Source organism: Lissotriton helveticus, chromosome 2_1 (assembly GCF_964261635.1).
Source record: "Lissotriton helveticus chromosome 2_1, aLisHel1.1, whole genome shotgun sequence".
Taxonomy (NCBI): domain Eukaryota; kingdom Metazoa; phylum Chordata; class Amphibia; order Caudata; family Salamandridae; genus Lissotriton; species Lissotriton helveticus.
The window spans coordinates 329208568-329223206 of record NC_136059.1 but is presented as its reverse complement, the minus strand read 5'-3'; positions in this window follow the sequence as shown (position 1 = coordinate 329223206).

Here is a 14639-nt window from a genome sequence, read left to right as displayed (position 1 = left end):
TTAATTTCTCAAAATCCACTGGAGCACATATATTGAGATCTAGCAAAGGCACATCGGGCTACCAGTCCCTACAATTTTGCCAAGTTTCGTGCAAATCCATTCAGCTGTTCGATTATTATTATTTTTATTTTTTTTTGCCCCGCGGGGCCCTTTTAAAACCTCCACATCAAACCTAAACGGTCAGGGAGGATCTACTATGCCCCCTTATGGTCATTTGCCCCTTCGGTTTGGCCTCCGCTTGTCTCTCGATCCTACCGAGAGACAAGATGGCGGCCGCTACGGACTGTTTGGAATGTTTACAGACGCCGGAGAACCAATCAGCTTGGCTTCACAAAGCTCCGTTGCGCGAAAAGTACGCGTCCTGGAGCGCTGCCCGGTCCGCTGTTACAGATATATATCTTTTTTTAAACGTTAATTTCTCAAAATCCACTGTAGCACATATATTGAGACCTACAAAAGGCACATCGGGCTACCAGTCCCTACAATTTTGCCAAGTTTCGTGCAAATCCATTCAGCCGTTCGGGCTAAAAGTGAGGCCAACCGCCCTATGGAAAACTCAATGTTAAAAACACGTTTTGGGACCCCCCTTTTTTCTCGGCCCCCCCTTGACGAACCCCCCCCAAATTTTCAAGGGCTGCTCAGAAACAAAATGTGCCATTTTCCTGAAGATTTCAGCCAATTCCGTCCACAAACGCCAAAGTTATTAGACATAGAATTTTCAAAAATCCCATAGAGAAAAAATCCTAACTATATATACCTACTGGCGACCGCCAGTAGCTAATATATATATATATATATATCTAGGTATGTGTAAGTATAAATGACTCTTTCTCTTATATATTAAAGGGACAAATTTTACTACCATTGACAAGCGGTATCGGTAGCATGGGTTATCTTAACCACATTTATGGATCGTGCAGATCTGGGTTCTAACTCTGGTTGTGACCCGTAACCAAAATTGTATGATTCTCGACAAATTGCTGTATCTCCTCAAACCTCAAATAATAATAATGAGTATTTTAAATAATCTGTGTTATTCAAAATGTATTGCATATGTACAGTTTGCCTACAAATGGCCCAATAGCAATTTTGTATTCCTTGTCAACATTACTGACCTTAGACTCAGTGGACATTGCCTTCTGCATTTTATCCTCCTGCTGCTCTGGCCCTTAAGGTAGATGAGGGCCAGTTCCTAGTGGCTCTATTATTGCTAATGCAAAAATAATTTCCGTGTTTGTGTATTATGTAAGTACCATGGGTGTGCAACTTTTAATGATACTTAGCAACTTGGATATTGTAGAAGGAGACAGCATCCAGAAAACCACAAACAGAAACTAAAAGTCTGCTACACATGACCCAGCTTCAAAATAACACAAAGGACTAGTTGAAGTACTCAAAAGTACAAAATGGCTGTCTCTGGGAGTGTCAGAATCTAAAGCTAAATGTTTGTCATGCACTTCCCACATAACTAGTGTTGGGATGGAAAACGTCCTCTCCATGGTAAAGGATGTCTACCTGCACCCTTAGTGTCCAACTATACTGATGTCTGGATCCCTAATGCTGATTGTTGTTGTCATAGGCAAACACGAATCATGTGTGTGCACCATGACATAGGCCTGTTTCATAGATTGTGGTCTTGTTGAACTGGGAGGGGTGCCCAAAGCGATAACCTCATAGTGATGGAAGGCTACTGCACAAGTAAGGTAGTAATAGCATACTATTTAGTGATAAGTAGCAGTTAACAAGTCTGTTTCAGGTTGAGCTTAGGCAGAACTTGTGCTGTGTCTTCAAGACATGTTGTATGCACTATCAGCCTGATTCATCAAGCTGATTTGCGCTCGCAAAGGGCCAGATTCTGAGAATCTGGCCCTTTGCGAGTGCGATTTTTGTCTTTGGTATTCATCATCCCAAATGCAAAAATCACTATTAGCGAAATCGCATATTTGCGAGGAATTGGATTTGAGGAATCTCTAATAGAGATTCCTTAAATGCAATTCATCAACCAAATAGAAATAGCGAAATCGCAATATTTGGTCTCAATTTACCACCAGGTCTGACTTGGTGGTAAATTGCGTAAATAGTGTAAAAAGCACTTTAGTGCATTTTTTTCTTTTGCATGTTACACACACACATGTCCTTTGGACATGTGTGTGCGCAACACCTGTTCAAATGTGCATTTTAGGGGTGCCACAGGGTCCTTTGGACACCCCTGGCACCCTTAAAAATCGCTATCTGATTTGCGAGTAGCAAATTGCTACTCGCAAATAAGGGATACTCCCCATTCATTCCTATGGGCCTTTTGGCCCATAGGAATGAATGGGAAGTTATTTCCTTTTTTTGCGAGTAGCAAATTGATACTCGCAAATAGAGAACATGTAGGAATCGCTATTTATTTAGCAATTCCTACATGAATACCGTTTTGCGTGTCCTCAATAGCGAGTCGCTATGATTCGCTATTAGGGCCACGCAAAACGGCCCGTTGATGAATCAGGCTGTTAGTGGGCTTTCATCATGCCATTTGCCTTTTTATGCGCTACTTCGGTTGTCCTTTAAAAAGACTTGCTCACTAGAGATTAATTGTTGCTCTTTATCCCTCCTTTTGTGTTTTGTTTCCTCTCATGGAAAAACACCCAATTACTGGCAACTTTACACTTTGATGCTTGCCATTTCTTTTTTTAGGCACTGTTTTTTCTTTGTTTCCTGCTTGTGTTTGGTGAAGATTCACTTTCTGTGGGTTCCTTGCTAGGAACGCTCGTGTTTTCACTTGCTACACCAAATAGGGCTGTATAACATGTCCTTATCTCATCACATTTGAACAGTATTCAAAGACTTAAATCAAATGTCTCATTCTGTTTTCACAGTGTGCCTGTTCCGTTCCCCAAACCCCTCCCTCATCGCTGCTAGCCACCTCCGCCAAATCATTGTTCGCCGCATCCCCTCTGCTGATGATGTTTGCTTGGGTCTGGCAGGCTTGACACTCTTGGGGAACTCTCTTGCCATGGACTATACTGATTCACAGTAGGTAAAATGTCCTGACTCATGAGTCTCTAGGTCTTTGTCCTCGTGCTATGATGTCAACAGAGGCACTCAGTGAAATAAGAGTGCTGCAGATGATTGTAGTTCATAACGAATGCACCTCGCTTTTTGTCATGAGCATTTAACACAACTAAACAGAAAAAGTGTATGGTATGGTAAATTAAATTAACCATGGCTCCTCCAGCTTACTACGTGCAATGTGCGTGATGATGTCACTTGTTCTGGCATCATAGAATATGTACTTCTGGGGCGGCTGACACCACCTAGGGAGAGGTTGTTTTGGGTTCTCGCGTGGCTGCTTTCAAATACACTGTGTCCTCAGCTCACTGATAGTATTCGGAAGACGCGCTCACTTGCCAAAGTATAACTTGCAGCACTTGTGCAAAATACAAATGTAACAGTTTATCAGGTTAACACTTTACAATGCATTATCTGCTTGAAGACAATCTAAACTTGTAATAACAATAGCTTTCTAACTACATTGTTATTATCGATCATATCCTATAATAAAACCATTCCTGATCTTTCAGTTTTGGCTTTTGCCTCTATGATTCAAAGCGGTCCGCTGAACTTTGCTTTGGCCTCTATGGGTTGCCTCCTTATTGCGTCTCATAATGTCCTCGATATGGTAATTTCACAGTTTACTGTGGCTTTTGTATAGTCATTTATTTGAAAGGGTTGAAAGTATTGGACATGTATCATCATCGCAAAATTCTATTAACATTCTTTTAACCTGTCTAGATGTTATTATACACATTTTAGTGCTTGGCAGGCCCAACTTAAAGATGGTGGCCAAGTATTTACAACAAGGGCAGTTCTTAGAGGCACACATTGATGGGTCAGCTTTGGACTGAAGCAGTATTTTATTGGCTATTGAATTGGAATTTATACTGTACTTTCTTACCTCTTCTAAACACATAAGAGCTTTCGGAATCGACAAGTAAATATCTACTCTGTTATGCTTGATTGTAATAATGTGGGTGAGATGTGGCCTAAAAGTGGCCATGTTTGGGATAATGACTTTTGGATAAGTGTGCCGTTCATATCGTCATAGGCAACTCACAGTGCTTTATTGGATGGGGTGAGGCTCAAAAGAGTGTGGGAGGTGGGGTCATTGTCTATATAAACAGACCATTAATTATTTTCAGTTGAGGCCCATTGAAATGTTTGTTTTAGGGAACAGCCAAATCTTTTTTTGATTTGTTTACTTCACGGTGATTGCTTATCTATTTTTCCGCCGGTTCTTCCACAGGTTCCAATTCTGTGTAACATACCTCAACGTTTAGTGTGACACAACATCACACAAGTCCACACCACACAATTCACTGCCACACAATTCAACAAAACCCAACCTAATTAGTAATACCACTCGACGCACCATGATCCAACTCCAAATAATTGCACTCTTTTTAATACCACATGAATACAACCCACATAAAACCACTCTGTGCCACATAGCAATAAACCACATAAATACATTCCACACTATGTCACATAAATCCAACCAGCATAATTTCACTCAATCCAACATAGTTCTATTCCAGACCACGTTATCCAATGACAACCCACATAATTTAACTCAACACGATTAAACAACACACCAATATATCCAATCCACACCACAGAATTCCACATCATGACACAAAATTCAACAGTACACCACATAATTACACTCCACTACATACCACCCCACAACACAAAATATTATTCCACATAATTGCATTCCATGGCACACAATCCCACTGCACATGATTCCAGTACACTCAATACCACATAATTACCATCCACATAATTCCACTGCACACCATGCCACATAATTCCACTCCACAAATCCACTCCACACCACACAATTCCAGTCCAACCCACACAATTCCACTACACAACACATACACCCACTATGCTCCATAACACATGGATAAAAGACATTCTCAATTACAATGCCGATAGCTCTAACTCTCACAAAAGTGAGATTTATTGGCTTGTCAGTGCTTGTTATCTGTCACTGGAGTGAGGCCTACTTTCTAACTCACCTTTCTAAAGTTCTGGTGCTGTATGCTCTAACCACCCTTGTCCTACATCAGTTAGATGTAAAGTGCTGTGCAAGAATGGTGATTCTGCACTGGAGGTATGTGTGACTGGAAAGGGTGCAGTACAGGGATAGGCCAGTGTTGTGCAGGTATCTGCGTGAAGAGTGCATGCACTGAGTGTATGTATACCTGCAAGGAATACATTACATAGGAGACATAGGGCCATATGTATCATCAAACTATTTTGCATTTCCTAAATAGCGAATTTTAAGGAATCGCTATTTAGGAAATGCAAAACAGTATGTATGTACAAAATCGCTTTTCAATAGCGATTCCTTAGCATTCCTAATTTGCGATTAGCAAATTGCTAATAGCAAATTACCCATTCATTTCCATGGGCCATGAGGCCCATAGGAATGAAAGTGCAATTTGCGATTAACAATTTGCTAATCGCAAATTAGGAATTTTTTCAAGGGTGCAGGGGTGTCTCAAGAACACCCTGCTGCACCCCTGAAAAAGACATTTGGGGGCATATGGCGCACATACATGCCCTAAGGGCATGTATGGGCATCATATGGCACCTTAGTTTTTCTGTAAAAAAGCTCTTTGAAAAGAATTCGCAACTTACCACCTTTGTTTTTTTGTAAAAAAGCTTTTTGAAAAGAATTCGCAACTTACCACCAACTAGAAGTTGGTGGTAATTTGCAAATCCTTGATGGCAATTTTTGAATATTTTTTGTTTGATACATTGCATTTAAGGAATCGCAAAATTTGCGATTCCTTAAGTGCAATCGCAAAATAAGGAATAGCAAATTTTGCTATTCCTTATTTTGCATCAAACATGTTTGATACATACCATTTATCTAATTAGCATTCGCAAAGGCCTTTGCGAATGCTAATTAGCTTGATACATATGGCCCATTATGCTGGACAGTGCATACGCAGTGGAAGAATGATTGTGCAGTGCCCGTGATGAATGTGTGAACTGGCATTGCTTGTGTTTGCAAGAAGTACACCATGATAAAACACAGAAAGGCTAAACAGTGCGCAGAGAGATTGTGTGTGTTAAGTGTATGTGTGTCTGTGACTGCACAATGCATGAATGTAATAGTACTGAAACGATCATATGCTATGTCCATACACAGAGTGAAAGTGTGCCTGCAATGCTACATTAGATGGAGGACTCTAGGTTCCATTTTGGGAAGCCCAGGGCTGTCTGGTGAACACATGAGTAGTAGTGGAATTCAACAGAATTGTTCATTACTGCATTCCTGTGAGCTGGCTGGGACACCCTGAAGGATGGAAAGAGATACTTCCCCAGTAGACTTTTAAAGGTACTCTTTGATTCAGTGATATATCATAAGGATAGGGCCGGACACATCTCAGGAAGGGGCTGGGGCTGATAATGGAGTAAAAAAGAGTAGGGCTGGGATCCTGAGATTAACCTTTTGAAGCACATATCACTGTGGCTGACGTCTAGGTGTGAACTCTAGTCACTCCCATGGCCTGTGTTGTGGGACTATCAGCTTCATAGTTTCTCCTGCTGTGACAGACATCCTTACAAGAGGAAGAGGAGACAGAGGAAGAGACTGACAAGTTTACACTTCAAATAAGCATTTAGTGTCTGGCAATGGATTATAGCAGGCTGTGTGAGGAGGGAAAGCTTGTGACCAGGACTAGGGGTCAAGGCCTGCTATTCTCACTTCTGGGAGATGGGGAAATCGCCCAGGAAAACCCAAGACCTCCTGCCCTGGAGCCTGGAGCACCAGCCTGTTTTCTTAGACCTGTGTTCTCTGTGAGGGAGAGATCTAGTGGAGAGGCCTGCTTAATGGACTCCTGGTGTGAGAAGATGGAGGTGCACTAAACGGGTCAGTGCCTATGCGCAGGATGGAATCAGCAACCTCTGTATGCCAGGAGAGGGCCACGGTGAACTTAGTCATGATTCGAGGGCTGTGTGGGGAGCATGAAGCCCATACCTCCTCTTTGCAGTGACCACATAGGCCAGAAGGAGCTACTATAGAAGTGACTGTGCTGACAAGGCACCAAGACTTGTGTGGACCTTTGCGGTGACCCCATATTCCAGAAGGAGCTGCCGTGATATAGGTGGCTGCACAGAAAAAGTTGATACCTTGTCAGCAGGTCCCACATCAACCCTGTGTACCAGGAAGGGCAGCTGGTACTGGATATTGCAAAGCCTATTAGTTAACATTCTCTGGATGCAGCCACCAATGAATGGGGAAATAACACCACCCACATTACAAGGATTAAGGAAAAGACAGGGATTTGCTAGTTAAACACTAGAGCTACAACCTCAAGGGGATTGAGTTTTTGCTTACAAACACCGTAACACTGCTTTGAATGCGTAGACTTAGAAATAACTTACTTCTTTTTAATATAAAAACAAGTATTTGACAGGACATTGATTTATTGGCATTACTGAGTGCACTTTGAATTATAAGTAGGCCTAGGCAGAGTTAGTGGAACTCCGACAAGTGACCAAAAAAACTTTGCCACGCTCAAGGAGATCCACAAGCGGCAGTATGCGTTAGGTCACATTGTTTCTGCTGATTTTTGGCGCTGGGTGTTTGTTCCGCGAACATCACCATGCGCTGCGCAAGAGGAAGCTGCTTCTTTATGCCACACAAGTAGATACTCCATTCGAGCGGTAGCTTCCACAAAGCGAATGGAAGGTTTCTCAGCACGAGAGGTAGCAGCCATCCGCAGCCACCTGCTTTGAAAAATCTCCTTGGGAGGTGGTCTGGAGTAAGATTTTTTTCGCTTGATCTCGCCAGCTTAACGAAAGCAAGCAGAGTTTTTCAGAGCTACGTGTGCTGCTTGTAGGGGAAAAACTGCCAAACTCCTTTAGTGACATGGAATTTCACGCCCAAGCCTAGTTATGAGTTGTGTTCACTAACCTGTACTTCGACTTCTCCCTCTCAACTACCACTGAGAGTCAAGTGCAGAAGGGGTTCTTGGCCCAGTTTCTCAGGATTCTTAGTAATTCGTTGTCCACGGGACATCAGTGGTAAAAGGTCTCAACCACCACGGTTGAGCTCAGTAGCCCCTCTGTGGCCCATGGCCCTCTGCAAGGTGTTATGACATTATAGTTGTTTTTCTTGCTATTCTGATACAGCTCTGGATCTATTTCATTGATGCATAATTTATACAAGAAACTATGCACATAACAAAACAAATTATACAGAAGAACAGAACGAACTGGCCCTGGTAAATTACATAGAGCTGAAGGTAGTTACCATGCATATTGTATTGTAATGTATTGTTTTTTACTAAGCATTTGCAGTCCTTTTTTTCTTGGCAGTGACAAGTCTTTTTAGGTCTCACCTACGCAGCGCGCATGCGTTGCATAGGAAAAAAACCTTTTGTAATCGATTCGCTTTTGAGGCCAAAAACGTGCTTGTGTTGCATTGCTTTTAATGGCAACGCATGTACGTTTGGCGATTCCCTTGTGGGAGCGAGCGGCGCCATATTGTAGCAATTATTGCGCTCGCTCCCGCAAGGTAAAGTCCCTGCTCTCGGCCACACTCTCCCACTTGTCATACGAGGATGGCCTTTGATAACCCTTTCCTATGTGCGACGGTTTCTTGCAGTAATGCCAGTATGTGAAGGCCTTTGAGGATCTTGTCCGATCACTCGTGAAGGAGAGCGCGCACCACCAGTGCTTGTGAAGGCATCTCAAGGAGAGAGATACGTCCTTTGTGATGGGCCTCTGTGGTGAGAGACCGGTGCTGTATGTGTGAGGGCTCTGCGGTACGAGAACAATTCCTTGTGTGTGTGCGCGCTCGTGTGTTTACCTGCAGGTCAATGTCTGATATACACACCACTGATTCGAGCAACAGTGTGAGATTAATATCCCACGTTGTGAGAACACATCTGTTTGAGACTCATGTCATAGTGTGTGCTGACACCCCTTTGGGAGATTTACACCCAATGTTGCATGGGTCCCTGTTGAACAGATTTAAAGCAATCTGAAATTCAAGTTGCACGAAGTATGTATGCAGGACAGAATGAAGAGGCTTATTAGAAAATGTTTGGTCTAAGGCGTCCCTTCCTCTCTCTGCCTCTTAGTTCTCAGCAATCTGCAACTGTGTCCATTGTCTGCCTTTACTCACCCGCCGTGACAGTTTCCTGTATTCTAAGTTAGCCAAACGGAAGTTGTGTTGTAGGGCATGTTGTGAGATTCCGTACCTAGCCTTGCAGTGATGAGTCATTGCTGAGACACCCATTGTTTCAAAAGGAGCATTTTCTGGAGAAATAACGTCATATGACAGCACCGTCGTGCTGAAAGGATCTTGGATGAGAGGCCTAACCATTGTGTAAGGACAGCAGTTCCCGATTCTTCTAAAATGTTCTGGATTAAAGCCTACAGTTGCCTTGTGAGCGCCCCCGCTTTGACACACACCCAGCGTTGTGAAACCTCAAGGTGACTATCGGGTCCCCTGTCGTGATGGGCCCTGGATCAGAATCCTGTCGCATGTCGCAAAGACCCCTCGGAGAGACCCATATTATGATCAACGGTCTGTAGTGGTTGTGCATCCTTGAGCCCTGTCTTCTTCTGGCAGTAAAGGCTCTGCCGTGGAACACATCGCGCGCCAGTGAAGCAGCGAGCCAGCCCTGCCGCCCTGTGTGTTTACATGCTCACCTCTGCGGCCTGCGCTGAACACGGGGCTGTCCAATCCCAAAAGAGGTCAGTGGGGGGGGGGCATGTGGACGTGAGTCTGTTCATTGCCAGTCGAGGTCCGTTTGTAATCCTCTGGCTGATCCGGCACCAATGGCATGGGGGCACTTTTCAGTAGCAAATGGCGAGTACCTGCACTTCTACATTTCAGTTTCAATCACAGGGCACGTGCACCTGTCACAGAAGAAGGGGGGATGTTAAGTGCAAAAATATAGTGCCCAAGGGGGTTTCCAGAATATATTGGATGAAAATAGTGTGTGGATGACATGTCTTTTGATACATTTGTGTGGATCTCACAGCGAGTTAATGTGATGGCCAGTTGTGACCTCTACAGGGATCGAATGGGTTGTTTGTTGATCGTTATTGAGCTCTACAACCATTTTCTGACCGGGCTAAAGTCTTCTGGGCGCTGTCGGAGGCATCTATTTCAAAGGAGGTATGTGTCTCAGCACGGCGAGGCCACATTCATGGTAGATGTGCATGATACCAAGAAAGAAAAGACACCAATAGCTCTGTGTCACTAATGCCGCATCTTCGTGAGCATATATTTGATTCATTGGCGGTTGCTGAAGGGGGCCAAAGAGGCCAAGCAATGGGTGGACAGTGTAGACTGTGTTCCTCCCATCGCTCGTAGACATTCTTTATCGGGACCCAAATAATGACGTCTCATGGATAGGGTTCTATATGGACTTTTTGAGGTCTGTAAGTCTTGCAAAGGACAGGAGTCACTATTATCCAGTTAAATGAAAGGATTCGGACCAATCTCAGAACGATTGAAGTGTACGTTTGCCATGCCGTGAATCGAACACGTGACACACAGCAGATATCAGCAGTGGGTGTTTAATTTGATGGAAGGCAGAATAAATGTGTAGTGCCTTTCCCAACTGCTTACTCTATTTTTTGTTCGTGAGAGTTGCTTGCCATTAAGCAGTCTCACTATGTCAGTGAGGCATAACCTGCAGTGCTGGGGTCATCCACACCCACCCCTTCAATTACCTCATGACATCCGACCTCAGTTGTTTACTTTTCACGCAGACCCTGCTGCTCTTGGGATGGGTACCTCCTTAGCGCCTCGAGGGATGCACAATGCCACCAGTGTGCCTGATGCTTTACATGCGCTTTTGCCTCAAGTGCAACCATCCTCCACATGTGCCAATAGCTATGGCTAAACTCTTACAAGGTCCCAAAGGCGAGACCAAGTCAAGTACTATCGGACCTCAAAATCGACGAGACGACCAGACCGAAACAACAGGGGGGTTACGTGGAGAGGTTGCAGGTCCTGCAGTGTGCGAAGAATGCTGCCTGAGCAGCATGTGCTCTTCATCGTGAGAGAAGGGAGCGCAAGGTACGATGTAGCTACATTCCTGAAGTCATCACCTTTGTTTGACACGGCAAAGAAACAGAACATCGGTGCCAGGTGGGTTGCATGGATTGAAACGTTTGATTACCTTATAGACGCACTGGAAGAAAAAGACGCTAAAATGATTACATATCTAATAAACCTTGCTAGTGATGGAGTGGAAGAAGTGCTGAAGGAATCCCACAAATGGATGCAATGTTGTACTAAAAGATAAAAGAAGCATTGGAAGCCAAGTTCAATCCAGTGCCGAATGTCACCTATGAAAGGTAAATCTTCAACCAAGCAGGACAACAGGCTGGTGAAACGATAGATGAGTTTGTTGAGAGACTTGATGCAGTTATCAAACGCAAAGTTCTCTGATTTTCTTGATGAAGAAGCTATATGCTTCAGAGTTGTCGACGGTTGTCTCAAAGACTTTTTCAGAAGAGGCATGCTGAGTGGGACACTCAGTTTAGAGAAAATGCTAGTGGCTGTGAGGGCAGAAGAATTAGCAGATCGACAAGCCGCTGATATAGAAGCAGGAACAGTACAAAATTAATCTGCGCTGATCATGAAAAGTAAGCATAAACACAGAACAGTTGCGCACAAAGCTGACAGTGGAGGTGCAGTGAGCATTTGTCTTGTCAATCGCCAGGCCAAAAAAAACATTGAGAAAGAAAGACATCCTGGTCCCCACACTGCAGACATGATCATGCAACTAAATGGAGCCAAAGTCTTCTCCCGTCTTGACTTGAACAAAGGATACCATCACTGCGAGCTGGAAGGGAACTGTAGGTACATTACTACTTTTTTGACTCATGTGGGTTTCTTCAGATACAAAAGATTGAGTTCTGATGTCTCCCTCAAAGACATCATTACAATGCAATCTTGGACGAAAGGTTTCAAACCCTTTGCTGATGATGTTGAATTAAAAAAATGTATAAGATGAGTCATGTGTCAAGCCCCTTATACCTATCGATCAACTCCTCACTCAACAACTGGAGAGAGTCCTGTCACCTTGCTATTTGGGAGAGCCATCAGAACCAGGCTACCAGAATGGACATTGGAAGAATCGATGACTGGCGATGAGGTTGATGTCACAGACGCTTTGTGGAAGTGCAAGATGAAAACCTATGCAGATAAGCATCGGCACACCCTGGAAACAGTCTTCGTAAAAGGGGACCGGGTACTAGTTGCACAGAAAAGCAAGCGAAAAATGGAAACTCCATTTGATGCTGACCCTTTGAGGGTTTACACATGGTGACAGCGCATCGTCCCGGAACATCCCTCACACGGGACTCATCACACTTTAAACACCTACCTCGATGTCTGTTAGCTGTTGATATTGGAAGGGCGAGATTTTGATCGATACCTTATCACTATTGATCCAAACCTCGGTCTGGTCGACTGAACCTTTGTTGCCTGTCTTTGAGGAAGAAAGTGCATCTATTAGCAAGTTAGTTCACCCAATAAAGGACTCTGCTCCCAAAGATCACAAACAACTTCTAGCTTTCAAAAGTTTATTGTAAAGATATGATAAGCTGCAAATACAGGCATCTCAGAATGAGATTCACGAGATACACAGGTCCAACTACATACATGTGCTCTCTGAAAGCCCTCAGACGAGCAACGGAAATTACTAACACAAGTTCTAAGAATAATAAAGCTATCAGCATTGACGCATATCTCTCCTTCATTTAAGTTGGAGGAAAACACACAGGTTAGGCTGTCCCTACCCTGCTCTAGATGGTATCCCTACTTAACCAAATCCCAACCTAACAAAGGTGTCAGCAGTAAATGACCCCCAAGGGAAGTCACTCACTCTAAGTCTCTTGGTGAAAACCTATAGTTCTCCAGTCATGACCCCTCTCTGCCTACCCATCCGCTCTCTAAAGGGTCCTCAGGTATCTGCTCTAACTCCACCCAGGGGTGCTGTCCCTAATACAAAACAGTCAACAACATTTGAGACGCCCCTTGTGAGACGCCCCTCACGTGGTGTAGCTTCTGGCTTTTTCCATGCTGCTTTGTATTGGGCCTCATACGTTGGAGTTGACCTTGCTTCTCAGACTCTTCTCCGGCCCGCTGATACCCCTTAAACATTCCGGAACCCTCCTCCATGTCTGGGCCGTCTACTGAACAGACCTCTATTCATTCATTTATAATTGGATCCCCCCTTTTCCCTTGCAGACAGACATCTGCAGCCAAGAACCCAACTCTCATAGACTTCCAAAAAGGTTTGCAACATTTCTCGGCCCAGACATGTACGTGTAAATCAATGTTAAAACATTTCAGGCCTACAGCATTTCTCATAATGATTATAGCATTCAACTTCTTCATTAATTAAGCATGTTAATACTCTTATTCTATTAATCAGTAAACACATCTATAAATCATGGCTCATTAATGCAATGACCAAAACATTAGTTCAATCTATGTCGTGAAAAGAAACACCTTCCCCTTCCCTTCTAGCTCTGGCCCTGAGGCCTACCACATTCTGCGTTTAACCACATGCCATCTTACATTTTAGCAGCTTACACGACATGGATTCAGGAATAATCACATCTAATAAAATCATATAGTGTCACACATTTCTGTATTAGTTCCACTTCTACTTAAATCTCTACATTAGCTATACATTCAGAATATAATTGCAGATACTACTAGCACTCATGGCATTTCTCCTCATGATTTGTGCTTAATACAGGTAAGTGTGATGCACTCATACATTTAGGTCAGTTTGCGCTCTCTCAGTTCCCCCCTTTGATGACCTCTCGGGGTCATCACTAACATTTAAACTGCAGTTATTGCTGGCATAATTTGTCTCTGCGCTTCCAGAGCCCTCAGACTCCTGTACTGATTATCTTGTATGGCAGCCAATCTCTGCAGCTGCTCTCTTTGGGCCCTTTCTGACCTTCTTGCTCTGTACCATTTGAATACCCTCACCAATCCCCACAATATGATCCCACAGATCAATATTATGATGATAGGTTTTAGTATATACCACACAAAGCTTTTGCCTAAGGTGGAAATCCACCCTCCAACTTCACTCATTCCGTGGCCCACCTTTTCCCAGACATTTTCTCTACTCAAGTCTTCGATCTCCTTGTGAATATTAGTTATGTTCCTAATAACTTTCTCAAGGGGCTTTGAATTGTCTGGAATGTAAGTACAACATTCCTGGACCTTCAAAGCCTTACAGACTCCGCCCTCTTTTGCTAGTAGGACATCTAACGCAAGACGGTTCTGAAGAACCATAGCCCTTATCGATTGCATCTCTCCTTCTACCAGCATTAAGGACTGAGCAGTGCTGGCAGACAACCTGTCGACAACTGTTGCCAGTCGTCTAATTTTAACATCATTAAGGATTACTCCCAAAAGAGGGAACATAGCTCCAAAGACATCTCCAACCATTTCTGCATCTCCTATATCTCTCCTTCCCCTCGATGATGTCTTGCCCTCGATGATCACTAAGTCTTGTGCATGATATATTTTGGGGAAGACAATTGCTAGGTAACATGATCCATACCAGTTGTCAGGTAGT